We start from the raw sequence: 25,647 nt of genomic DNA on the forward strand, positions 1-25,647 counted from the left end.
AGATAAAAATATAGAGTATTTTAAGCAAAAAAATCAAAACAAAACTTTACTGTCTTGCTACTTTTGTACATTTGAGAGTATTTTAGGCCAAAAATATATATATATATATTTTGAAGCCTGTTAAAAGTATGTAAAAATGTTCAGCACAATTTACCTGTTTTATAAAAAAAAAAAAAAAAGAGTATTAATGCAAAAAAAAAAAAAACATTGTTGTCCTGCTACTTTTGTACATTTGAGAGAATATTTTATGCCCCCAAAAATATTTTGAAGCTTGTAAAAAAATATGTAAAAATATCAGGTGCGGAAAGCATTTTTTGAAACAATTGAGTGTAAATTAAAGATAAAAAGAGTATTTTAAGCAAAAACTAAGCAAAACATTGCTGTCCTGCTACTTTTGTACATTTTGAGAGTAATTTATGCAAAAATACCAGGCGCCATCAGCATTTTTTGAAATGATTTACAAAACTAAAAACTTATTTTGACTAAACAGGTGGTGCCTATATGGTATTTTCTATGTATTTCATGGAAACAGAGTATTTTATGCCAAAACACATAGGAATAATAGAATAATATTCAGGCTAAAAGCAGGGAAATGGCCAAATGATAAAGAAAGCCCAAAAGGTGTCTTGAAACATTGACTCTTACATTTGAGCAGGGTTTTCTTTAGGTTGAAAGAGTCAAGTTGACAAGAAAAGCTTGTCTGTTCCTCCTGGAAAAGCACGAGTCCCATTCCCCATCTGGAGCTGGTGAAACATGGATATAAAAGCAGTCTCCACCCCAGAGCCCTTCGCTTACGGCCATACCACCCTGAACACGCCCGATCTCGTCTGATCTCGGAAGCTAAGCAGGGTCGGGCCTGGTTAGTACTTGGATGGGAGACAGCGCCTGGGAATACCAGGTGCTGTAAGCTTTTATCTTCTTTTGTAAAGCCTTCAACAGACAAAGAAACAAAGAAACACAGTATGTGTGCATATTTTGAAACTAAAGTGGAACCAAAAACACAGTCAATTTGACTTTAAAATCACACATTTTTGTACAAACTGCCATTTAGAATATGGACAGCAGAGGGAGCTGTCCTGCTACTTTTGTACATTTAGAGTCTTTTATGACCAAAAAATATATTCTGAAACTTGTAAAAAAGGATGTAAAAATACCAGGTGCTGAAAGCAATTTTCAACGCAATTGACCTGTTTAATAAAAAATAAAAAAAGAGTATTTATGCCCCAAGAAACCCCTGAGAAACATTGTTGTCCTGCTACTTTTGTACATTTTGAGCGAGTATTTTATGCCCCAAAAATATTTTGAAGCTTGTAAAAAGTATGTAAAAAATACCAGGTGCTGAAAGCATTTTTTAAACAATTGAGTGTAAAATAAAGATAAAAATATAGAGTATTTTAAGCAAAAAAATCAAAACAAAACTTTACTGTCTTGCTACTTTTGTACATTTGAGAGTATTTTAGGCCAAAAAATATATATATATATTTTGAAGCCTGTTAAAAGTATGTAAAAATGTTCAGCACAATTTACCTGTTTTATAAAAAAAAAAAAAAAAGAGTATTAATGCAAAAAAAAAAAAAACATTGTTGTCCTGCTACTTTTGTACATTTGAGAGAATATTTTATGCCCCCAAAAATATTTTGAAGCTTGTAAAAAAATATGTAAAAATATCAGGTGCGGAAAGCATTTTTTGAAACAATTGAGTGTAAATTAAAGATAAAAAGAGTATTTTAAGCAAAAACTAAGCAAAACATTGCTGTCCTGCTACTTTTGTACATTTTGAGAGTAATTTATGCAAAAATACCAGGCGCCATCAGCATTTTTTGAAATGATTTACAAAACTAAAAACTTATTTTGACTAAACAGGTGGTGCCTATATGGTATTTTCTATGTATTTCATGGAAACAGAGTATTTTATGCCAAAACACATAGGAATAATAGAATAATATTCAGGCTAAAAGCAGGGAAATGGCCAAATGATAAAGAAAGCCCAAAAGGTGTCTTGAAACATTGACTCTTACATTTGAGCAGGGTTTTCTTTAGGTTGAAAGAGTCAAGTTGACAAGAAAAGCTTGTCTGTTCCTCCTGGAAAAGCACGAGTCCCATTCCCCATCTGGAGCTGGTGAAACATGGATATAAAAGCAGTCTCCACCCCAGAGCCCTTCGCTTACGGCCATACCACCCTGAACACGCCCGATCTCGTCTGATCTCGGAAGCTAAGCAGGGTCGGGCCTGGTTAGTACTTGGATGGGAGACAGCGCCTGGGAATACCAGGTGCTGTAAGCTTTTATCTTCTTTTGTAAAGCCTTCAACAGACAAAGAAACAAAGAAACACAGTATGTGTGCATATTTTGAAACTAAAGTGGAACCAAAAACACAGTCAATTTGACTTTAAAATCACACATTTTTGTACAAACTGCCATTTAGAATATGGACAGCAGAGGGAGCTGTCCTGCTACTTTTGTACATTTAGAGTCTTTTATGACCAAAAAATATATTCTGAAACTTGTAAAAAAGGATGTAAAAATACCAGGTGCTGAAAGCAATTTTCAACGCAATTGACCTGTTTAATAAAAAATAAAAAAAGAGTATTTATGCCCCAAGAAACCCCTGAGAAACATTGTTGTCCTGCTACTTTTGTACATTTTGAGCGAGTATTTTATGCCCCAAAAATATTTTGAAGCTTGTAAAAAGTATGTAAAAAATACCAGGTGCTGAAAGCATTTTTTAAACAATTGAGTGTAAAATAAAGATAAAAATATAGAGTATTTTAAGCAAAAAAATCAAAACAAAACTTTACTGTCTTGCTACTTTTGTACATTTGAGAGTATTTTAGGCCAAAAAATATATATATATATTTTGAAGCCTGTTAAAAGTATGTAAAAATGTTCAGCACAATTTACCTGTTTTATAAAAAAAAAAAAAAAAGAGTATTAATGCAAAAAAAAAAAAAACATTGTTGTCCTGCTACTTTTGTACATTTGAGAGAATATTTTATGCCCCCAAAAATATTTTGAAGCTTGTAAAAAAATATGTAAAAATATCAGGTGCGGAAAGCATTTTTTGAAACAATTGAGTGTAAATTAAAGATAAAAAGAGTATTTTAAGCAAAAACTAAGCAAAACATTGCTGTCCTGCTACTTTTGTACATTTTGAGAGTAATTTATGCAAAAATACCAGGCGCCATCAGCATTTTTTGAAATGATTTACAAAACTAAAAACTTATTTTGACTAAACAGGTGGTGCCTATATGGTATTTTCTATGTATTTCATGGAAACAGAGTATTTTATGCCAAAACACATAGGAATAATAGAATAATATTCAGGCTAAAAGCAGGGAAATGGCCAAATGATAAAGAAAGCCCAAAAGGTGTCTTGAAACATTGACTCTTACATTTGAGCAGGGTTTTCTTTAGGTTGAAAGAGTCAAGTTGACAAGAAAAGCTTGTCTGTTCCTCCTGGAAAAGCACGAGTCCCATTCCCCATCTGGAGCTGGTGAAACATGGATATAAAAGCAGTCTCCACCCCAGAGCCCTTCGCTTACGGCCATACCACCCTGAACACGCCCGATCTCGTCTGATCTCGGAAGCTAAGCAGGGTCGGGCCTGGTTAGTACTTGGATGGGAGACAGCGCCTGGGAATACCAGGTGCTGTAAGCTTTTATCTTCTTTTGTAAAGCCTTCAACAGACAAAGAAACAAAGAAACACAGTATGTGTGCATATTTTGAAACTAAAGTGGAACCAAAAACACAGTCAATTTGACTTTAAAATCACACATTTTTGTACAAACTGCCATTTAGAATATGGACAGCAGAGGGAGCTGTCCTGCTACTTTTGTACATTTAGAGTCTTTTATGACCAAAAAATATATTCTGAAACTTGTAAAAAAGGATGTAAAAATACCAGGTGCTGAAAGCAATTTTCAACGCAATTGACCTGTTTAATAAAAAATAAAAAAAGAGTATTTATGCCCCAAGAAACCCCTGAGAAACATTGTTGTCCTGCTACTTTTGTACATTTTGAGCGAGTATTTTATGCCCCAAAAATATTTTGAAGCTTGTAAAAAGTATGTAAAAAATACCAGGTGCTGAAAGCATTTTTTAAACAATTGAGTGTAAAATAAAGATAAAAATATAGAGTATTTTAAGCAAAAAAATCAAAACAAAACTTTACTGTCTTGCTACTTTTGTACATTTGAGAGTATTTTAGGCCAAAAAATATATATATATATTTTGAAGCCTGTTAAAAGTATGTAAAAATGTTCAGCACAATTTACCTGTTTTATAAAAAAAAAAAAAAAAGAGTATTAATGCAAAAAAAAAAAAAAAATTGTTGTCCTGCTACTTTTGTACATTTGAGAGAATATTTTATGCCCCCAAAAATATTTTGAAGCTTGTAAAAAAATATGTAAAAAATATCAGGTGCGGAAAGCATTTTTTGAAACAATTGAGTGTAAATTAAAGATAAAAAAGAGTATTTTAAGCAAAAACTAAGCAAAACATTGCTGTCCTGCTACTTTTGTACATTTTGAGAGTAATTTATGCAAAAATACCAGGCGCCATCAGCATTTTTTGAAATGATTTACAAAACTAAAAACTTATTTTGACTAAACAGGTGGTGCCTATATGGTATTTTCTATGTATTTCATGGAAACAGAGTATTTTATGCCAAAACACATAGGAATAATAGAATAATATTCAGGCTAAAAGCAGGGAAATGGCCAAATGATAAAGAAAGCCCAAAAGGTGTCTTGAAACATTGACTCTTACATTTGAGCAGGGTTTTCTTTAGGTTGAAAGAGTCAAGTTGACAAGAAAAGCTTGTCTGTTCCTCCTGGAAAAGCACGAGTCCCATTCCCCATCTGGAGCTGGTGAAACATGGATATAAAAGCAGTCTCCACCCCAGAGCCCTTCGCTTACGGCCATACCACCCTGAACACGCCCGATCTCGTCTGATCTCGGAAGCTAAGCAGGGTCGGGCCTGGTTAGTACTTGGATGGGAGACAGCGCCTGGGAATACCAGGTGCTGTAAGCTTTTATCTTCTTTTGTAAAGCCTTCAACAGACAAAGAAACAAAGAAACACAGTATGTGTGCATATTTTGAAACTAAAGTGGAACCAAAAACACAGTCAATTTGACTTTAAAATCACACATTTTTGTACAAACTGCCATTTAGAATATGGACAGCAGAGGGAGCTGTCCTGCTACTTTTGTACATTTAGAGTCTTTTATGACCAAAAAATATATTCTGAAACTTGTAAAAAAGGATGTAAAAATACCAGGTGCTGAAAGCAATTTTCAACGCAATTGACCTGTTTAATAAAAAATAAAAAAAGAGTATTTATGCCCCAAGAAACCCCTGAGAAACATTGTTGTCCTGCTACTTTTGTACATTTTGAGCGAGTATTTTATGCCCCAAAAATATTTTGAAGCTTGTAAAAAGTATGTAAAAAATACCAGGTGCTGAAAGCATTTTTTAAACAATTGAGTGTAAAATAAAGATAAAAATATAGAGTATTTTAAGCAAAAAAATCAAAACAAAACTTTACTGTCTTGCTACTTTTGTACATTTGAGAGTATTTTAGGCCAAAAAATATATATATATATTTTGAAGCCTGTTAAAAGTATGTAAAAATGTTCAGCACAATTTACCTGTTTTATATATATAAAAAAAAAAAAAGAGTATTAATGCAAAAAAAAAAAAAACATTGTTGTCCTGCTACTTTTGTACATTTGAGAGAATATTTTATGCCCCCAAAAATATTTTGAAGCTTGTAAAAAAATATGTAAAAATATCAGGTGCGGAAAGCATTTTTTGAAACAATTGAGTGTAAATTAAAGATAAAAAGAGTATTTTAAGCAAAAACTAAGCAAAACATTGCTGTCCTGCTACTTTTGTACATTTTGAGAGTAATTTATGCAAAAATACCAGGCGCCATCAGCATTTTTTGAAATGATTTACAAAACTAAAAACTTATTTTGACTAAACAGGTGGTGCCTATATGGTATTTTCTATGTATTTCATGGAAACAGAGTATTTTATGCCAAAACACATAGGAATAATAGAATAATATTCAGGCTAAAAGCAGGGAAATGGCCAAATGATAAAGAAAGCCCAAAAGGTGTCTTGAAACATTGACTCTTACATTTGAGCAGGGTTTTCTTTAGGTTGAAAGAGTCAAGTTGACAAGAAAAGCTTGTCTGTTCCTCCTGGAAAAGCACGAGTCCCATTCCCCATCTGGAGCTGGTGAAACATGGATATAAAAGCAGTCTCCACCCCAGAGCCCTTCGCTTACGGCCATACCACCCTGAACACGCCCGATCTCGTCTGATCTCGGAAGCTAAGCAGGGTCGGGCCTGGTTAGTACTTGGATGGGAGACCGCCTGGGAATACCAGGTGCTGTAAGCTTTTATCTTCTTTTGTAAAGCCTTCAACAGACAAAGAAACAAAGAAACACAGTATGTGTGCATATTTTGAAACTAAAGTGGAACCAAAAACACAGTCAATTTGACTTTAAAATCACACATTTTTGTACAAACTGCCATTTAGAATATGGACAGCAGAGGGAGCTGTCCTGCTACTTTTGTACATTTAGAGTCTTTTATGACCAAAAAATATATTCTGAAACTTGTAAAAAAGGATGTAAAAATACCAGGTGCTGAAAGCAATTTTCAACGCAATTGACCTGTTTAATAAAAAATAAAAAAAGAGTATTTATGCCCCAAGAAACCCCTGAGAAACATTGTTGTCCTGCTACTTTTGTACATTTTGAGCGAGTATTTTATGCCCCAAAAATATTTTGAAGCTTGTAAAAAGTATGTAAAAAATACCAGGTGCTGAAAGCATTTTTTAAACAATTGAGTGTAAAATAAAGATAAAAATATAGAGTATTTTAAGCAAAAAAATCAAAACAAAACTTTACTGTCTTGCTACTTTTGTACATTTGAGAGTATTTTAGGCCAAAAAATATATATATATATATTTTGAAGCCTGTTAAAAGTATGTAAAAATGTTCAGCACAATTTACCTGTTTTATAAAAAAAAAAAAAAAAGAGTATTAATGCAAAAAAAAAAAAAAAATTGTTGTCCTGCTACTTTTGTACATTTGAGAGAATATTTTATGCCCCCAAAAATATTTTGAAGCTTGTAAAAAAATATGTAAAAATATCAGGTGCGGAAAGCATTTTTTGAAACAATTGAGTGTAAATTAAAGATAAAAAGAGTATTTTAAGCAAAAACTAAGCAAAACATTGCTGTCCTGCTACTTTTGTACATTTTGAGAGTAATTTATGCAAAAATACCAGGCGCCATCAGCATTTTTTGAAATGATTTACAAAACTAAAAACTTATTTTGACTAAACAGGTGGTGCCTATATGGTATTTTCTATGTATTTCATGGAAACAGAGTATTTTATGCCAAAACACATAGGAATAATAGAATAATATTCAGGCTAAAAGCAGGGAAATGGCCAAATGATAAAGAAAGCCCAAAAGGTGTCTTGAAACATTGACTCTTACATTTGAGCAGGGTTTTCTTTAGGTTGAAAGAGTCAAGTTGACAAGAAAAGCTTGTCTGTTCCTCCTGGAAAAGCACGAGTCCCATTCCCCATCTGGAGCTGGTGAAACATGGATATAAAAGCAGTCTCCACCCCAGAGCCCTTCGCTTACGGCCATACCACCCTGAACACGCCCGATCTCGTCTGATCTCGGAAGCTAAGCAGGGTCGGGCCTGGTTAGTACTTGGATGGGAGACCGCCTGGGAATACCAGGTGCTGTAAGCTTTTATCTTCTTTTGTAAAGCCTTCAACAGACAAAGAAACAAAGAAACACAGTATGTGTGCATATTTTGAAACTAAAGTGGAACCAAAAACACAGTCAATTTGACTTTAAAATCACACATTTTTGTACAAACTGCCATTTAGAATATGGACAGCAGAGGGAGCTGTCCTGCTACTTTTGTACATTTAGAGTCTTTTATGACCAAAAAATATATTCTGAAACTTGTAAAAAAGGATGTAAAAATACCAGGTGCTGAAAGCAATTTTCAACGCAATTGACCTGTTTAATAAAAAATAAAAAAAGAGTATTTATGCCCCAAGAAACCCCTGAGAAACATTGTTGTCCTGCTACTTTTGTACATTTTGAGCGAGTATTTTATGCCCCAAAAATATTTTGAAGCTTGTAAAAAGTATGTAAAAAATACCAGGTGCTGAAAGCATTTTTTAAACAATTGAGTGTAAAATAAAGATAAAAATATAGAGTATTTTAAGCAAAAAAATCAAAACAAAACTTTACTGTCTTGCTACTTTTGTACATTTGAGAGTATTTTAGGCCAAAAAATATATATATATATTTTGAAGCCTGTTAAAAGTATGTAAAAATGTTCAGCACAATTTACCTGTTTTATAAAAAAAAAAAAAAAAGAGTATTAATGCAAAAAAAAAAAAAACATTGTTGTCCTGCTACTTTTGTACATTTGAGAGAATATTTTATGCCCCCAAAAATATTTTGAAGCTTGTAAAAAAATATGTAAAAATATCAGGTGCGGAAAGCATTTTTTGAAACAATTGAGTGTAAATTAAAGATAAAAAGAGTATTTTAAGCAAAAACTAAGCAAAACATTGCTGTCCTGCTACTTTTGTACATTTTGAGAGTAATTTATGCAAAAATACCAGGCGCCATCAGCATTTTTTGAAATGATTTACAAAACTAAAAACTTATTTTGACTAAACAGGTGGTGCCTATATGGTATTTTCTATGTATTTCATGGAAACAGAGTATTTTATGCCAAAACACATAGGAATAATAGAATAATATTCAGGCTAAAAGCAGGGAAATGGCCAAATGATAAAGAAAGCCCAAAAGGTGTCTTGAAACATTGACTCTTACATTTGAGCAGGGTTTTCTTTAGGTTGAAAGAGTCAAGTTGACAAGAAAAGCTTGTCTGTTCCTCCTGGAAAAGCACGAGTCCCATTCCCCATCTGGAGCTGGTGAAACATGGATATAAAAGCAGTCTCCACCCCAGAGCCCTTCGCTTACGGCCATACCACCCTGAACACGCCCGATCTCGTCTGATCTCGGAAGCTAAGCAGGGTTGGGCCTGGTTAGTACTTGGATGGGAGACAGCGCCTGGGAATACCAGGTGCTGTAAGCTTTTATCTTCTTTTGTAAAGCCTTCAACAGACAAAGAAACAAAGAAACACAGTATGTGTGCATATTTTGAAACTAAAGTGGAACCAAAAACACAGTCAATTTGACTTTAAAATCACACATTTTTGTACAAACTGCCATTTAGAATATGGACAGCAGAGGGAGCTGTCCTGCTACTTTTGTACATTTAGAGTCTTTTATGACCAAAAAATATATTCTGAAACTTGTAAAAAAGGATGTAAAAATACCAGGTGCTGAAAGCAATTTTCAACGCAATTGACCTGTTTAATAAAAAATAAAAAAAGAGTATTTATGCCCCAAGAAACCCCTGAGAAACATTGTTGTCCTGCTACTTTTGTACATTTTGAGCGAGTATTTTATGCCCCAAAAATATTTTGAAGCTTGTAAAAAGTATGTAAAAAATACCAGGTGCTGAAAGCATTTTTTAAACAATTGAGTGTAAAATAAAGATAAAAATATAGAGTATTTTAAGCAAAAAAATCAAAACAAAACTTTACTGTCTTGCTACTTTTGTACATTTGAGAGTATTTTAGGCCAAAAAATATATATATATATTTTGAAGCCTGTTAAAAGTATGTAAAAATGTTCAGCACAATTTACCTGTTTTATAAAAAAAAAAAAAAAAGTATTAATGCAAAAAAAAAAAAAAAATTGTTGTCCTGCTACTTTTGTACATTTGAGAGAATATTTTATGCCCCCAAAAATATTTTGAAGCTTGTAAAAAAATATGTAAAAAATATCAGGTGCGGAAAGCATTTTTTGAAACAATTGAGTGTAAATTAAAGATAAAAAGAGTATTTTAAGCAAAAACTAAGCAAAACATTGCTGTCCTGCTACTTTTGTACATTTTGAGAGTAATTTATGCAAAAATACCAGGCGCCATCAGCATTTTTTGAAATGATTTACAAAACTAAAAACTTATTTTGACTAAACAGGTGGTGCCTATATGGTATTTTCTATGTATTTCATGGAAACAGAGTATTTTATGCCAAAACACATAGGAATAATAGAATAATATTCAGGCTAAAAGCAGGGAAATGGCCAAATGATAAAGAAAGCCCAAAAGGTGTCTTGAAACATTGACTCTTACATTTGAGCAGGGTTTTCTTTAGGTTGAAAGAGTCAAGTTGACAAGAAAAGCTTGTCTGTTCCTCCTGGAAAAGCACGAGTCCCATTCCCCATCTGGAGCTGGTGAAACATGGATATAAAAGCAGTCTCCACCCCAGAGCCCTTCGCTCACGGCCATACCACCCTGGACCCGCCCCTTTGCAATCAGTGCAGGTGCGTGCAATTTGTGGTGTGCTGCATGGTCTGGAGCTGGAGGTTTGGGAGTTTTTTTGAGTTTTTAATCGTTATTTTGATCATTTTCATTTACTTTTTGCAGTTCTTTTGTTTGTTCCCCTCCCAGTAAACTTACTGGGAGGTGGATTTTTTGTTTTTTTGTGAGCATGGCTCAAAGGACGGACAACACGGCATCGGACACTGGAATGGACACGACAAAGGCAAGGAAAAGTCTGAATGAATCTGTAAATAATAGAAAGAACGAAGAAAGAAGAATGAAATTTATGAAAGAACTCACTGTGGTGTTGGAGTTGACGGAGGGAGCACAAATCACGCCACTTGCATTCTTAAAAGCGACACAGGAGGTGTGCGGCTCCATAGTAGCATGCAGACTCATCTCGAAGGACAAATATGAAGTAACCGTCAGTACCACCAAAGCGAAGGAGCGGCTCCTGGACGGGTACTGCATTGGAGGAGTCAGGGTTCACGCCCGTGACATCTCGGTGGATGAGCTGGTCGTGTCCTTCATGGGGCTGCCGGCTTATATCGAGGACGAGGAGATCCTGGCCAAGCTCTACGCCTGGGGGGTCTCTGCGGTCTCCGAGGTGAGGAGGAGAATGTGGCCGGGGACGAACGTGGCGGACGGCACCAGGTTTGTACGGGTAAGGTTCACGGACACGGTGCAGTCCTTACCGTATTCTGTCAGGTTTGACACCGCGGGGGGCCCCGAGTACTTCAGGGTAATACACGACAGGCAGGTGCGGGTGTGTAGGGGGTGTCTCCAGCCTGGCCATATTCTGAGGGAGTGCCCTGACTTTCTGTGCCGCAACTGCGGGAGCCAGGGGCATTACGCGCGCGAGTGCGTCGCGCAGCGGGCCCCGAAGTGCAGAGAGTGCCGCATGTTCCGCCACTTATGTCCGTGTGGTGCGGGTGACAGAGAGGAGGACAGAGAGGAGGACAGAGAGGAGGACAGAGGGGAGGACAGAGGGGAGGACAGGGAGGACGGCATTGGAGGAGAGAGCAGTGACGTGGCCCAGAACGTGCCCGCAACTGCTCTCTCCGAAGTAGAGGAGTTTTTGGAGGAGGAGGCTGTGGAGGAGTCAGGGGAGCCAGAGGTGTCTGGCTCCTCTTGCTCCTCTGACTCCTCAGACGAGGAGGCGTCCGTCGCACTGGAGATGGTGCTCGGCTCAGCGCTGGCGTCTGGGAAGGTGGGAGCAGGACAAACTGCTCCTCCTGACCAGAGGGAGGGGACTCGTGAGGGTCCAACTCCTAAGCCCGTGGAGGAAGAGGCTGAACCCGGGAGGAGGATGGGTGCGGGACAGGCCCCGCATCTTACCTCCAAAGGGGGGGACATCACCACAGGGCTGGGTGATGATCCCAAGCTCCAGTCGGACGGTGGTAAGAGGGGACAGGTGGAGAAGAAGGATAAGAAAGGGGCAAGACGCAGGAAGCAGGTGGCAGGAGACGGAGAGGGCGCTGCTGCTGAGAGCGGCTCTGCCTCCTCCGTTCCAACCACCTCAAAAGCGCCAGCAGAAAGCTCCATCAACCCACCATCCTCCACACGCAGCTCTGCCCCACGAGGTGAGCTCGAGACTGTTTTTAATGATGACTTCATGGATTTCTCCACCCGTGAAGTCAGAAAAAGAGTGTGGCAGTCGGATGCGACGGGCGCCAAAAAGAAGTCTAAATAAAAGATGGGTTACATCCTCCAAGGTCTCCTCTTAATGGCGTTCTCCTTGTCCTCTTGGAACGCAGGCGGCCTGCGGAGCCCAGTGCGGATGCAGAGCGCGTTACACTTTTCCAAGTGGGACGTGCTCTGCATCCAAGAAACGCACTGGGATGTCAGCCACGCGCAACAAGTGCGGAGCATGGGAGTAGGCTCTGTATTTTGGGCCCTGGGCACGGCGTGCTCGCGCGGTGTGGCCACGGTGGTGAGGCCTGGTGTCTTAGGCCAACCCACCCTGGTACACGCCGACCCAGAGGGCTCCTTCCTGGTCCTGGACTTCACGGACACAGTGAAGTTCAGACTAATTAACATCTACGCCCCGAACGATGATGGTCTGAGGAGGCAATTCTTCAAAAAAATATTTCGCTTTGCGAACGACAATACAATCATAATCGGTGACTTTAATACAACACTTTGCAAGACAGACATCGGCATTAACAACTCTTTTAAAAACAGCACTGCCAGGACAGCCCTGTTGGAAGAAGCCGCCAGCAGGAACCTGACGGAGGTGTGGCGGTTCGTCCACCCCTTCCTGAAGGATTTCTCCAGGCGGCAGGTCGTCCAGGGCGTCCTGAAGCAGTCCCGCATTGACCTCTGTTTTGCCTCCTCAGACCTGGCACAGAGAGTCAGTGGTGCTTCCTACAAGTGGTCAGGCTTGAGTGATCACTCCACTTTAGATATTTATTTTGGGTTAGTTTCATCACCGAGGAATGGAGGACTGTGGGTCCTAAACAGCTCCATCCTCGGTGATGAAACTTTTTGTAGGAAAATGGACTTTTTGTTTGATGTATTTGACATGGAGCTGGAGCTGATCGACAGCGTGGTCGATTGGTGGCCGACGGCAAAAACACGCATTAAAAAGCTCTGTGTCAATTACAGCAAACACAAGGCGTGGCTGTCGACCAGGAGGGAGACCGCTCTCCGCCAGCGCCTGCAGGTCCTGGACCAGGGCGCAGCTTCCACCACTGGCCCTGTGGATCCAGAGTACCTGGTGGTGCGCGCTGAGCTGGAGCAGCTGGAGGTAAGTAGGTGTCAGGGTGCAATTTTGAGGGCAAAAGCCAGACACACAGTCGAGGGAGAACGCTCGACAGCGTTCTTCTTCGGCTGTGAGAAGGTTACACAGGGAAAGATGCACATAGATAAGTTGATAGATAAGACAGGTAAGATTGTTTCCGAGGTAAGTGAGGTTTTAGAGACAGCGCAGGATTTCTATAGTAGGCTTTTTAGTTCAGACGGAGTGGCAGAGCAGGCTTTAGACCAGGCTGTAGGTGCTCTGGAGCGCACACTGAGCAGGGAGGATAGGGAGCTGTGCGACGCGCCTCTGTCTCTCATGGAGATAGAGGCTGCAGTCAAGAGTTTAAATACAGGGAAAAGCCCCGGAGAGGACGGACTAACCTGTGAGTTTTTCAAGCGTTTCGCTTCCAGGTTAGCTCCGATCCTACTCCTATTATATCAGGATTTTGAGAGTGAGAGTAGAGTTGGCGATGGTTTTGCGATGAGTGTCGTCACTCTGCTTTTTAAGAAGGGCGACAGGAGCAGCCTCGCCAACTACAGGCCCATTAGCCTTTTGAACGTAGACTATAAAATTTTAGCAAAGGTATTAGCAGGTAGGTTAAAGCGTGTGATTGGATCCGTCATACACCCCTCGCAGGCCTACAGCGTCCCCGGGAGGGACATCTCAGACACAGTTTTGTCTCTGAGATATCTCCTTCGGCAGATGCACGCGACCGGTGGTATTCACGTTAGTGTAGACTTTAACAAGGCGTTCGACAGAGTTGAGCATTCGTTCCTCTGGACTGTATTAGGTAAGTTAGGTTTCGGCGAACGGTTTGTTAATTGGCTACAGCTCATCTATTCCTTTGCGGTCAGTAAGGTCAAAGTCAACGGGTTTCTAACTGACTCTTTCCCCTTAAAAAGATCAGTCAGGCAGGGCTGTCCCCTCTCGTCGCTCCTCTACAGCATCGCCGCTGAGCCTTTGGCGGCCATGTTGAGGGCGGACGCGGCGGTGAGGGGACTGACCACGCCTGCGGGTAGGGAAGTCAAAATTTTTCAGTACGCAGATGACACGAATCTGATCCTCCGAGACGTGGAGAGCCTGAACGCCTCTCTCCACGTGCTCAATGTTTACGGCCTCGCTTCAGGGGCCAAAATCAATTTCGATAAAACCACGGTTAAATTTTGCGGCAGCGTCACGCCTGTTCCTCTCCCTGTCCAGCTCCGGGAGGCCGGGGACTCCTACAAGGTCCTCGGCGTCCCCCTGGGCAGAGACGAGGAGGCGTGTCGTACTGCACTTTGGTCGCCTTTGTGCGAGAAAATTACAGCGCGCTTGAATTTTTGGAGACGTCGTAATCTGACATTAAAAGGTAAAGTCTTAGTTGTAAATTCTTTGTGCATGTCCATGTTGAACCATGCACTCTCCGTGTACGGCCTGCCGGGGGTCTATGCTAACAAATTAAGGTTAGTGATAAACCACTTTTTGTGGAATCGTGAGAGGGGCTTTATTGCACATAAGGTTATGATAGGTGAGTACGATCAGGGAGGTTTAAAGTTAGCAGATTTAGAGTTAAGGAAGAAGGCCTTCAGGCTGAAAACAATTCGGAAATTTCTAGACGTTGAGGTAGATGCTCCATGGAAGGATTATATAGGTGAGTTTGTTAATAGTCTAGGTAAGTTTGGTGTTTATAATTTGTGTTTGTTGCCCCCTGTTTCGGTCCTGGAAGGCCTCCCCCCCTTCGAGAGGGAACTCTTGGAGGCGTGGAGGACTTTCAGGCCCCTGACTGTGGCGGTTCCAGACAGCGGTGAGGGTCTCGCGCACATGCCCCTCCGTCATAACCCTGACTTGCTCTCCGCTCCCCCCGGGAAGCGCGAGTGCATGATCAGTGGGGCGATGGAGGAGGCTGGGCTGGAATATGTAGGTAAGGTATTTGACGTGAAAGGTAATTTTAGTGTAGATTACATAGGGAAGTGTTTTAGGTTAGCAGGTAAAGTGTTTAGGAAAAAGTATATTAGTGGTATGGTAAGTATTTTTAACAGGAATCTGGTCAGGCATTGGGGAAGCACTTTGGGCCAAATGGGGAGCACGACAGGTAAGTTGAATTTTAATGTATTTGTTAGCACGGGGAGGTTTAGGATTTTCACAGACCTACCCACCCGCATCCTGTATCAGTTGTTGTTGCCGGGAGTGCTCGGGCGTCCCGCCTCGGAACACAAATGGTCATTAACATTCCCCGCACGCACTATCGCAACCATCTGGGCCAACATCTTTAATTGGTACACCCCACATAACGTAGGTCATTTTGACTTCAGATTTAGACACAGGATCGTCTTTACATCCGCAGCACTGCACGCATTTCTTCCCGACAGCTACGCTGCGGACTGCCCCGTGTGCCACGGACCCCCCGAGACCCTGGAGCACATGCTGTACACCTGCCCGGCCGTCCGCCCGTTCTGGTCCCGACTGCAGGACCTCCTCGCTCGGAGGCTGTCCTGGAGGCTCCCACCGCCGGCGGCCCTAGGAGGGGACGACCAGGAGCCCTGGCTCCTCCTCTTTGGTCCCGGACAGAGTCGCTCTGGAGCCAACACCCATCTCGCCCGACTAACCCTCTCCATAGCCCGGTACACATTATATCTCAACAGGAACATCCATCTCCGTGACAATAAAACAGCAGCACCCTGGCCCATCTTCAAAGGACTCTTGGCCGCACACCTCCGACACCTCCACATGGCAGCAGAGCACCGGTTCATCACCCACCTCGTCCCCCACAACACCCTGATCCACCTCACACCCTCTGGAAACCTGGACATCCTCTTCTGACCCCGGCATCACCCCCCCCAACCACGGCATCACCCCCCATCACTGAAGAATGTTTGGAGAATGATTGTGTGTTTGATTTTCTGTAATTTTTTGTCTCGTCTCCCCCTGCCCTTGTGTATCCCATTCCCTTGCCCTTGTGTGTCATGTATGTCTGTACATTCATGTAAATATATGTAAATACTTGTTTTAAGATGTTTTTGATAATAAAAGATAAAAAAAAAAAAAACACGCCCGATCTCGTCTGATCTCGGAAGCTAAGCAGGGTAGGGCCTGGTTAATACTTGGATGGGAGACCGCCTGGGAATACCAGGTGCTGTAAGCTTTTATCTTCTTTTGTAAAGCCTTCAACAGACAAAGAAACAAAGAAACACAGTATGTGTGCATATTTTGAAACTAAAGTGGAACCAAAAACACAGTCAATTTGACTTTAAAATCACACATTTTTGTACAAACTGCCATTTAGAATATGGACAGCAGAGGGAGCTGTCCTGCTACTTTTGTACATTTAGAGTCTTTTATGACCAAAAAATATATTCTGAAACTTGTAAAAAAGGATGTAAAAATACCAGGTGCTGAAAGCAATTTTCAACGCAATTTACCTGTTTAATAAAAAATAAAAAAAGAGTGTTTATGCCCCAAGAAACCCCTGAGAAACATTGTTGTCCTGCTACTTTTGTACATTTTGAGCGAGTATTTTATGCCCCAAAAATATTTTGAAGCTTGTAAAAAGTATGTAAAAAATACCAGGTGCTGAAAGCATTTTTTAAACAATTGAGTGTAAAATAAAGATAAAAATATAGAGTATTTTAAGCAAAAAAATCAAAACAAAACTTTACTGTCTTGCTACTTTTGTACATTTGAGAGTATTTTAGGCCAAAAAATATATATATATATTTTGAAGCCTGTTAAAAGTATGTAAAAATGTTCAGCACAATTTACCTGTTTTATAAAAAAAAAAAAAAAAAGAGTATTAATGCAAAAAAAAAAAAAACATTGTTGTCCTGCTACTTTTGTACATTTGAGAGAATATTTTATGCCCCCAAAAATATTTTGAAGCTTGTAAAAAAATATGTAAAAATATCAGGTGCGGAAAGCATTTTTTGAAACAATTGAGTGTAAATTAAAGATAAAAAGAGTATTTTAAGCAAAAACTAAGCAAAACATTGCTGTCCTGCTACTTTTGTACATTTTGAGAGTAATTTATGCAAAAATACCAGGCGCCATCAGCATTTTTTGAAATGATTTACAAAACTAAAAACTTATTTTGACTAAACAGGTGGTGCCTATATGGTATTTTCTATGTATTTCATGGAAACAGAGTATTTTATGCCAAAACACATAGGAATAATAGAATAATATTCAGGCTAAAAGCAGGGAAATGGCCAAATGATAAAGAAAGCCCAAAAGGTGTCTTGAAACATTGACTCTTACATTTGAGCAGGGTTTTCTTTAGGTTGAAAGAGTCAAGTTGACAAGAAAAGCTTGTCTGTTCCTCCTGGAAAAGCACGAGTCCCATTCCCCATCTGGAGCTGGTGAAACATGGATATAAAAGCAGTCTCCACCCCAGAGCCCTTCGCTTACGGCCATACCACCCTGAACACGCCCGATCTCGTCTGATCTTGGAAGCTAAGCAGGGTCGGGCCTGGTTAGTACTTGGATGGGAGACAGCGCCTGGGAATACCAGGTGCTGTAAGCTTTTATCTTCTTTTGTAAAGCCTTCAACAGACAAAGAAACAAAGAAACACAGTATGTGTGCATATTTTGAAACTAAAGTGGAACCAAAAACACAGTCAATTTGACTTTAAAATCACACATTTTTGTACAAACTGCCATTTAGAATATGGACAGCAGAGGGAGCTGTCCTGCTACTTTTGTACATTTAGAGTCTTTTATGACCAAAAAATATATTCTGAAACTTGTAAAAAAGGATGTAAAAATACCAGGTGCTGAAAGCAATTTTCAACGCAATTGACCTGTTTAATAAAAAATAAAAAAAGAGTATTTATGCCCCAAGAAACCCCTGAGAAACATTGTTGTCCTGCTACTTTTGTACATTTTGAGCGAGTATTTTATGCCCCAAAAATATTTTGAAGCTTGTAAAAAGTATGTAAAAAATACCAGGTGCTGAAAGCATTTTTTAAACAATTGAGTGTAAAATAAAGATAAAAATATAGAGTATTTTAAGCAAAAAAATCAAAACAAAACTTTACTGTCTTGCTACTTTTGTACATTTGAGAGTATTTTAGGCCAAAAAATATATATATATATATATTTTGAAGCCTGTTAAAAGTATGTAAAAATGTTCAGCACAATTTACCTGTTTTATAAAAAAAAAAAAAAAAGAGTATTAATGCAAAAAAAAAAAAAAAATTGTTGTCCTGCTACTTTTGTACATTTGAGAGAATATTTTATGCCCCCAAAAATATTTTGAAGCTTGTAAAAAAATATGTAAAAAATATCAGGTGCGGAAAGCATTTTTTGAAACAATTGAGTGTAAATTAAAGATAAAAAAGAGTATTTTAAGCAAAAACTAAGCAAAACATTGCTGTCCTGCTACTTTTGTACATTTTGAGAGTAATTTATGCAAAAATACCAGGCGCCATCAGCATTTTTTGAAATGATTTACAAAACTAAAAACTTATTTTGACTAAACAGGTGGTGCCTATATGGTATTTTCTATGTATTTCATGGAAACAGAGTATTTTATGCCAAAACACATAGGAATAATAGAATAATATTCAGGCTAAAAGCAGGGAAATGGCCAAATGATAAAGAAAGCCCAAAAGGTGTCTTGAAACATTGACTCTTACATTTGAGCAGGGTTTTCTTTAGGTTGAAAGAGTCAAGTTGACAAGAAAAGCTTGTCTGTTCCTCCTGGAAAAGCACGAGTCCCATTCCCCATCTGGAGCTGGTGAAACATGGATATAAAAGCAGTCTCCACCCCAGAGCCCTTCGCTTACGGCCATACCACCCTGAACACGCCCGATCTCGTCTGATCTCGGAATCTAAGCAGGGTCGGGCCTGGTTAGTACTTGGATGGGAGACAGCGCCTGGGAATACCAGGTGCTGTAAGCTTTTATCTTCTTTTGTAAAGCCTTCAACAGACAAAGAAACAAAGAAACACAGTATGTGTGCATATTTTGAAACTAAAGTGGAACCAAAAACACAGTCAATTTGACTTTAAAATCACACATTTTTGTACAAACTGCCATTTAGAATATGGACAGCAGAGGGAGCTGTCCTGCTACTTTTGTACATTTAGAGTCTTTTATGACCAAAAAATATATTCTGAAACTTGTAAAAAAGGATGTAAAAATACCAGGTGCTGAAAGCAATTTTCAACGCAATTGACCTGTTTAATAAAAAATAAAAAAAGAGTATTTATGCCCCAAGAAACCCCTGAGAAACATTGTTGTCCTGCTACTTTTGTACATTTTGAGCGAGTATTTTATGCCCCAAAAATATTTTGAAGCTTGTAAAAAGTATGTAAAAAATACCAGGTGCTGAAAGCATTTTTTAAACAATTGAGTGTAAAATAAAGATAAAAATATAGAGTATTTTAAGCAAAAAAATCAAAACAAAACTTTACTGTCTTGCTACTTTTGTACATTTGAGAGTATTTTAGGCCAAAAAATATATATATATATATATTTTGAAGCCTGTTAAAAGTATGTAAAAATGTTCAGCACAATTTACCTGTTTTATAAAAAAAAAAAAAAAAGAGTATTAATGCAAAAAAAAAAAAAAAATTGTTGTCCTGCTACTTTTGTACATTTGAGAGAATATTTTATGCCCCCAAAAATATTTTGAAGCTTGTAAAAAAATATGTAAAAAATATCAGGTGCGGAAAGCATTTTTTGAAACAATTGAGTGTAAATTAAAGATAAAAAAGAGTATTTTAAGCAAAAACTAAGCAAAACATTGCTGTCCTGCTACTTTTGTACATTTTGAGAGTAATTTATGCAAAAATACCAGGCGCCATCAGCATTTTTTGAAATGATTTACAAAACTAAAAACTTATTTTGACTAAACAGGTGGTGCCTATATGGTATTTTCTATGTATTTCATGGAAACAGAGTATTTTATGCCAAAACACATAGGAATAATAGAATAATATTCAGGCTAAAAGCAGGGAAATGGCCAAATGATAAAGAAAGCCCAAAAGGTGTCTTGAAACATTGACTCTTACATTTGAGCAGGGTTTTCTTTAGGTTGAAAGAGTCAAGTTGACAAGAAAAGCTTGTCTGTTCCTCCTGGAAAAGCACGAGTCCCATTCCCCATCTGGAGCTGGTGAAACATGGATATAAAAGCAGTCTCCACCCCAGAGCCCTTCGCTTACGGCCATACCACCCTGAACACGCCCGATCTCGTCTGATCTCGGAATCTAAGCAGGGTCGGGCCTGGTTAGTACTTGGATGGGAGACAGCGCCTGGGAATACCAGGTGCTGTAAGCTTTTATCTTCTTTTGTAAAGCCTTCAACAGACAAAGAAACAAAGAAACACAGTATGTGTGCATATTTTGAAACTAAAGTGGAACCAAAAACACAGTCAATTTGACTTTAAAATCACACATTTTTGTACAAACTGCCATTTAGAATATGGACAGCAGAGGGAGCTGTCCTGCTACTTTTGTACATTTAGAGTCTTTTATGACCAAAAAATATATTCTGAAACTTGTAAAAAAGGATGTAAAAATACCAGGTGCTGAAAGCAATTTTCAACGCAATTGACCTGTTTAATAAAAAATAAAAAAAGAGTATTTATGCCCCAAGAAACCCCTGAGAAACATTGTTGTCCTGCTACTTTTGTACATTTTGAGCGAGTATTTTATGCCCCAAAAATATTTTGAAGCTTGTAAAAAGTATGTAAAAAATACCAGGTGCTGAAAGCATTTTTTAAACAATTGAGTGTAAAATAAAGATAAAAATATAGAGTATTTTAAGCAAAAAAATCAAAACAAAACTTTACTGTCTTGCTACTTTTGTACATTTGAGAGTATTTTAGGCCAAAAAATATATATATATATTTTGAAGCCTGTTAAAAGTATGTAAAAATGTTCAGCACAATTTACCTGTTTTATAAAAAAAAAAAAAAAAGTATTAATGCAAAAAAAAAAAAAAAATTGTTGTCCTGCTACTTTTGTACATTTGAGAGAATATTTTATGCCCCCAAAAATATTTTGAAGCTTGTAAAAAAATATGTAAAAAATATCAGGTGCGGAAAGCATTTTTTGAAACAATTGAGTGTAAATTAAAGATAAAAAGAGTATTTTAAGCAAAAACTAAGCAAAACATTGCTGTCCTGCTACTTTTGTACATTTTGAGAGTAATTTATGCAAAAATACCAGGCGCCATCAGCATTTTTTGAAATGATTTACAAAACTAAAAACTTATTTTGACTAAACAGGTGGTGCCTATATGGTATTTTCTATGTATTTCATGGAAACAGAGTATTTTATGCCAAAACACATAGGAATAATAGAATAATATTCAGGCTAAAAGCAGGGAAATGGCCAAATGATAAAGAAAGCCCAAAAGGTGTCTTGAAACATTGACTCTTACATTTGAGCAGGGTTTTCTTTAGGTTGAAAGAGTCAAGTTGACAAGAAAAGCTTGTCTGTTCCTCCTGGAAAAGCACGAGTCCCATTCCCCATCTGGAGCTGGTGAAACATGGATATAAAAGCAGTCTCCACCCCAGAGCCCTTCGCTTACGGCCATACCACCCTGAACACGCCCGATCTCGTCTGATCTCGGAAGCTAAGCAGGGTCGGGCCTGGTTAGTACTTGGATGGGAGACCGCCTGGGAATACCAGGTGCTGTAAGCTTTTATCTTCTTTTGTAAAGCCTTCAACAGACAAAGAAACAAAGAAACACAGTATGTGTGCATATTTTGAAACTAAAGTGGAACCAAAAACACAGTCAATTTGACTTTAAAATCACACATTTTTGTACAAACTGCCATTTAGAATATGGACAGCAGAGGGAGCTGTCCTGCTACTTTTGTACATTTAGAGTCTTTTATGACCAAAAAATATATTCTGAAACTTGTAAAAAAGGATGTAAAAATACCAGGTGCTGAAAGCAATTTTCAACGCAATTGACCTGTTTAATAAAAAATAAAAAAAGAGTATTTATGCCCCAAGAAACCCCTGAGAAACATTGTTGTCCTGCTACTTTTGTACATTTTGAGCGAGTATTTTATGCCCCAAAAATATTTTGAAGCTTGTAAAAAGTATGTAAAAAATACCAGGTGCTGAAAGCATTTTTTAAACAATTGAGTGTAAAATAAAGATAAAAATATAGAGTATTTTAAGCAAAAAAATCAAAACAAAACTTTACTGTCTTGCTACTTTTGTACATTTGAGAGTATTTTAGGCCAAAAAATATATATATATATATTTTGAAGCCTGTTAAAAGTATGTAAAAATGTTCAGCACAATTTACCTGTTTTATAAAAAAAAAAAAAAAAGAGTATTAATGCAAAAAAAAAAAAAAAATTGTTGTCCTGCTACTTTTGTACATTTGAGAGAATATTTTATGCCCCCAAAAATATTTTGAAGCTTGTAAAAAAATATGTAAAAAATATCAGGTGCGGAAAGCATTTTTTGAAACAATTGAGTGTAAATTAAAGATAAAAAAGAGTATTTTAAGCAAAAACTAAGCAAAACATTGCTGTCCTGCTACTTTTGTACATTTTGAGAGTAATTTATGCAAAAATACCAGGCGCCATCAGCATTTTTTGAAATGATTTACAAAACTAAAAACTTATTTTGACTAAACAGGTGGTGCCTATATGGTATTTTCTATGTATTTCATGGAAACAGAGTATTTTATGCCAAAACACATAGGAATAATAGAATAATATTCAGGCTAAAAGCAGGGAAATGGCCAAATGATAAAGAAAGCCCAAAAGGTGTCTTGAAACATTGACTCTTACATTTGAGCAGGGTTTTCTTTAGGTTGAAAGAGTCAAGTTGACAAGAAAAGCTTGTCTGTTCCTCCTGGAAAAGCACGAGTCCCATTCCCCATCTGGAGCTGGTGAAACATGGATATAAAAGCAGTCTCCACCCCAGAGCCCTTCGCTTACGGCCATACCACCCTGAACACGCCCGATCTCGTCTGATCTCGGAAGCTAAGCAGGGTCGGGCCTGGTTAGTACTTGGATGGGAGACAGCGCCTGGGAATACCAGGTGCTGTAAGCTTTTATCTTCTTTTGTAAAGCCTTCAACAGACAAAGAAACAAAGAAACACAGTATGTGTGCATATTTTGAAACTAAAGTGGAACCAAAAACACAGTCAATTTGACTTTAAAATCACACATTTTTGTACAAACTGCCATTTAGAATATGGACAGCAGAGGGAGCTGTCCTGCTACTTTTGTACATTTAGAGTCTTTTATGACCAAAAAATATATTCTGAAACTTGTAAAAAAGGATGTAAAAATACCAGGTGCTGAAAGCAATTTTCAACGCAATTGACCTGTTTAATAAAAAATAAAAAAAGAGTATTTATGCCCCAAGAAACCCCTGAGAAACATTGTTGTCCTGCTACTTTTGTACATTTTGAGCGAGTATTTTATGCCCCAAAAATATTTTGAAGCTTGTAAAAAGTATGTAAAAAATACCAGGTGCTGAAAGCATTTTTTAAACAATTGAGTGTAAAATAAAGATAAAAATATAGAGTATTTTAAGCAAAAAAATCAAAACAAAACTTTACTGTCTTGCTACTTTTGTACATTTGAGAGTATTTTAGGCCAAAAAATATATATATATATATTTTGAAGCCTGTTAAAAGTATGTAAAAATGTTCAGCACAATTTACCTGTTTTATAAAAAAAAAAAAAAAAGAGTATTAATGCAAAAAAAAAAAAAAAATTGTTGTCCTGCTACTTTTGTACATTTGAGAGAATATTTTATGCCCCCAAAAATATTTTGAAGCTTGTAAAAAAATATGTAAAAAATATCAGGTGCGGAAAGCATTTTTTGAAACAATTGAGTGTAAATTAAAGATAAAAAAGAGTATTTTAAGCAAAAACTAAGCAAAACATTGCTGTCCTGCTACTTTTGTACATTTTGAGAGTAATTTATGCAAAAATACCAGGCGCCATCAGCATTTTTTGAAATGATTTACAAAACTAAAAACTTATTTTGACTAAACAGGTGGTGCCTATATGGTATTTTCTATGTATTTCATGGAAACAGAGTATTTTATGCCAAAACACATAGGAATAATAGAATAATATTCAGGCTAAAAGCAGGGAAATGGCCAAATGATAAAGAAAGCCCAAAAGGTGTCTTGAAACATTGACTCTTACATTTGAGCAGGGTTTTCTTTAGGTTGAAAGAGTCAAGTTGACAAGAAAAGCTTGTCTGTTCCTCCTGGAAAAGCACGAGTCCCATTCCCCATCTGGAGCTGGTGAAACATGGATATAAAAGCAGTCTCCACCCCAGAGCCCTTCGCTTACGGCCATACCACCCTGAACACGCCCGATCTCGTCTGATCTCGGAAGCTAAGCAGGGTCGGGCCTGGTTAGTACTTGGATGGGAGACAGCGCCTGGGAATACCAGGTGCTATAAGCTTTTATCTTCTTTTGTAAAGCCTTCAACAGACAAAGAAACAAAGAAACACAGTATGTGTGCATATTTTGAAACTAAAGTGGAACCAAAAACACAGTCAATTTGACTTTAAAATCACACATTTTTGTACAAACTGCCATTTAGAATATGGACAGCAGAGGGAGCTGTCCTGCTACTTTTGTACATTTAGAGTCTTTTATGACCAAAAAATATATTCTGAAACTTGTAAAAAAGGATGTAAAAATACCAGGTGCTGAAAGCAATTTTCAACGCAATTGACCTGTTTAATAAAAAATAAAAAAAGAGTATTTATGCCCCAAGAAACCCCTGAGAAACATTGTTGTCCTGCTACTTTTGTACATTTTGAGCGAGTATTTTATGCCCCAAAAATATTTTGAAGCTTGTAAAAAGTATGTAAAAAATACCAGGTGCTGAAAGCATTTTTTAAACAATTGAGTGTAAAATAAAGATAAAAATATAGAGTATTTTAAGCAAAAAAATCAAAACAAAACTTTACTGTCTTGCTACTTTTGTACATTTGAGAGTATTTTAGGCCAAAAAATATATATATATATTTTGAAGCCTGTTAAAAGTATGTAAAAATGTTCAGCACAATTTACCTGTTTTATAAAAAAAAAAAAAAAAGAGTATTAATGCAAAAAAAAAAAAAAAATTGTTGTCCTGCTACTTTTGTACATTTGAGAGAATATTTTATGCCCCCAAAAATATTTTGAAGCTTGTAAAAAAATATGTAAAAAATATCAGGTGCGGAAAGCATTTTTTGAAACAATTGAGTGTAAATTAAAGATAAAAAAGAGTATTTTAAGCAAAAACTAAGCAAAACATTGCTGTCCTGCTACTTTTGTACATTTTGAGAGTAATTTATGCAAAAATACCAGGCGCCATCAGCATTTTTTGAAATGATTTACAAAACTAAAAACTTATTTTGACTAAACAGGTGGTGCCTATATGGTATTTTCTATGTATTTCATGGAAACAGAGTATTTTATGCCAAAACACATAGGAATAATAGAATAATATTCAGGCTAAAAGCAGGGAAATGGCCAAATGATAAAGAAAGCC

The 25,647-nt window shown here is 37.6% G+C and overlaps 13 non-coding genes across 13 annotated transcripts; all 13 read left to right on the top strand.

Moving 5' to 3' along the window:
- Positions 1-789: 789 nt before the first annotated feature.
- LOC140356887 (5S ribosomal RNA) lies at positions 790-910 on the top strand. The gene has a single exon (XR_011926194.1). It is a non-coding gene; the product is annotated as a 5S ribosomal RNA (ribosomal RNA).
- A 1,252-nt stretch (positions 911-2,162) lies between these two features.
- Positions 2,163-2,283, top strand: LOC140356889 (5S ribosomal RNA). The gene has a single exon (XR_011926196.1). It is a non-coding gene; the product is annotated as a 5S ribosomal RNA (ribosomal RNA).
- A 1,252-nt stretch (positions 2,284-3,535) lies between these two features.
- On the top strand, positions 3,536-3,656 carry LOC140356890 (5S ribosomal RNA). The gene has a single exon (XR_011926197.1). It is a non-coding gene; the product is annotated as a 5S ribosomal RNA (ribosomal RNA).
- A 1,254-nt stretch (positions 3,657-4,910) lies between these two features.
- LOC140356891 (5S ribosomal RNA) lies at positions 4,911-5,031 on the top strand. The gene has a single exon (XR_011926198.1). It is a non-coding gene; the product is annotated as a 5S ribosomal RNA (ribosomal RNA).
- A 1,255-nt stretch (positions 5,032-6,286) lies between these two features.
- LOC140356996 (5S ribosomal RNA) lies at positions 6,287-6,405 on the top strand. Its single transcript, XR_011926294.1, has one exon. It is a non-coding gene; the product is annotated as a 5S ribosomal RNA (ribosomal RNA).
- Positions 6,406-7,659: 1,254 nt separating this feature from the next.
- Positions 7,660-7,778, top strand: LOC140356997 (5S ribosomal RNA). The gene has a single exon (XR_011926295.1). It is a non-coding gene; the product is annotated as a 5S ribosomal RNA (ribosomal RNA).
- Positions 7,779-9,030: 1,252 nt separating this feature from the next.
- LOC140356839 (5S ribosomal RNA) lies at positions 9,031-9,151 on the top strand. Its single transcript, XR_011926148.1, has one exon. It is a non-coding gene; the product is annotated as a 5S ribosomal RNA (ribosomal RNA).
- An 8,413-nt stretch (positions 9,152-17,564) lies between these two features.
- LOC140356927 (5S ribosomal RNA) lies at positions 17,565-17,685 on the top strand. The gene has a single exon (XR_011926231.1). It is a non-coding gene; the product is annotated as a 5S ribosomal RNA (ribosomal RNA).
- A 1,258-nt stretch (positions 17,686-18,943) lies between these two features.
- Positions 18,944-19,064, top strand: LOC140356938 (5S ribosomal RNA). Its single transcript, XR_011926242.1, has one exon. It is a non-coding gene; the product is annotated as a 5S ribosomal RNA (ribosomal RNA).
- Positions 19,065-20,322: 1,258 nt separating this feature from the next.
- On the top strand, positions 20,323-20,443 carry LOC140356939 (5S ribosomal RNA). The gene has a single exon (XR_011926243.1). It is a non-coding gene; the product is annotated as a 5S ribosomal RNA (ribosomal RNA).
- A 1,251-nt stretch (positions 20,444-21,694) lies between these two features.
- On the top strand, positions 21,695-21,813 carry LOC140356998 (5S ribosomal RNA). The gene has a single exon (XR_011926296.1). It is a non-coding gene; the product is annotated as a 5S ribosomal RNA (ribosomal RNA).
- Positions 21,814-23,069: 1,256 nt separating this feature from the next.
- Positions 23,070-23,190, top strand: LOC140356892 (5S ribosomal RNA). Its single transcript, XR_011926199.1, has one exon. It is a non-coding gene; the product is annotated as a 5S ribosomal RNA (ribosomal RNA).
- Positions 23,191-24,446: 1,256 nt separating this feature from the next.
- Positions 24,447-24,567, top strand: LOC140356935 (5S ribosomal RNA). The gene has a single exon (XR_011926239.1). It is a non-coding gene; the product is annotated as a 5S ribosomal RNA (ribosomal RNA).
- Positions 24,568-25,647: the final 1,080 nt, after the last annotated feature.

Source organism: Eucyclogobius newberryi, unplaced genomic scaffold (genome assembly GCF_026437365.1).
Source record: "Eucyclogobius newberryi isolate DKJ021-1_F unplaced genomic scaffold, fEucNew1.0.hap1 SCAF_12, whole genome shotgun sequence".
NCBI lineage: Eukaryota > Metazoa > Chordata > Actinopteri > Gobiiformes > Gobiidae > Eucyclogobius > Eucyclogobius newberryi.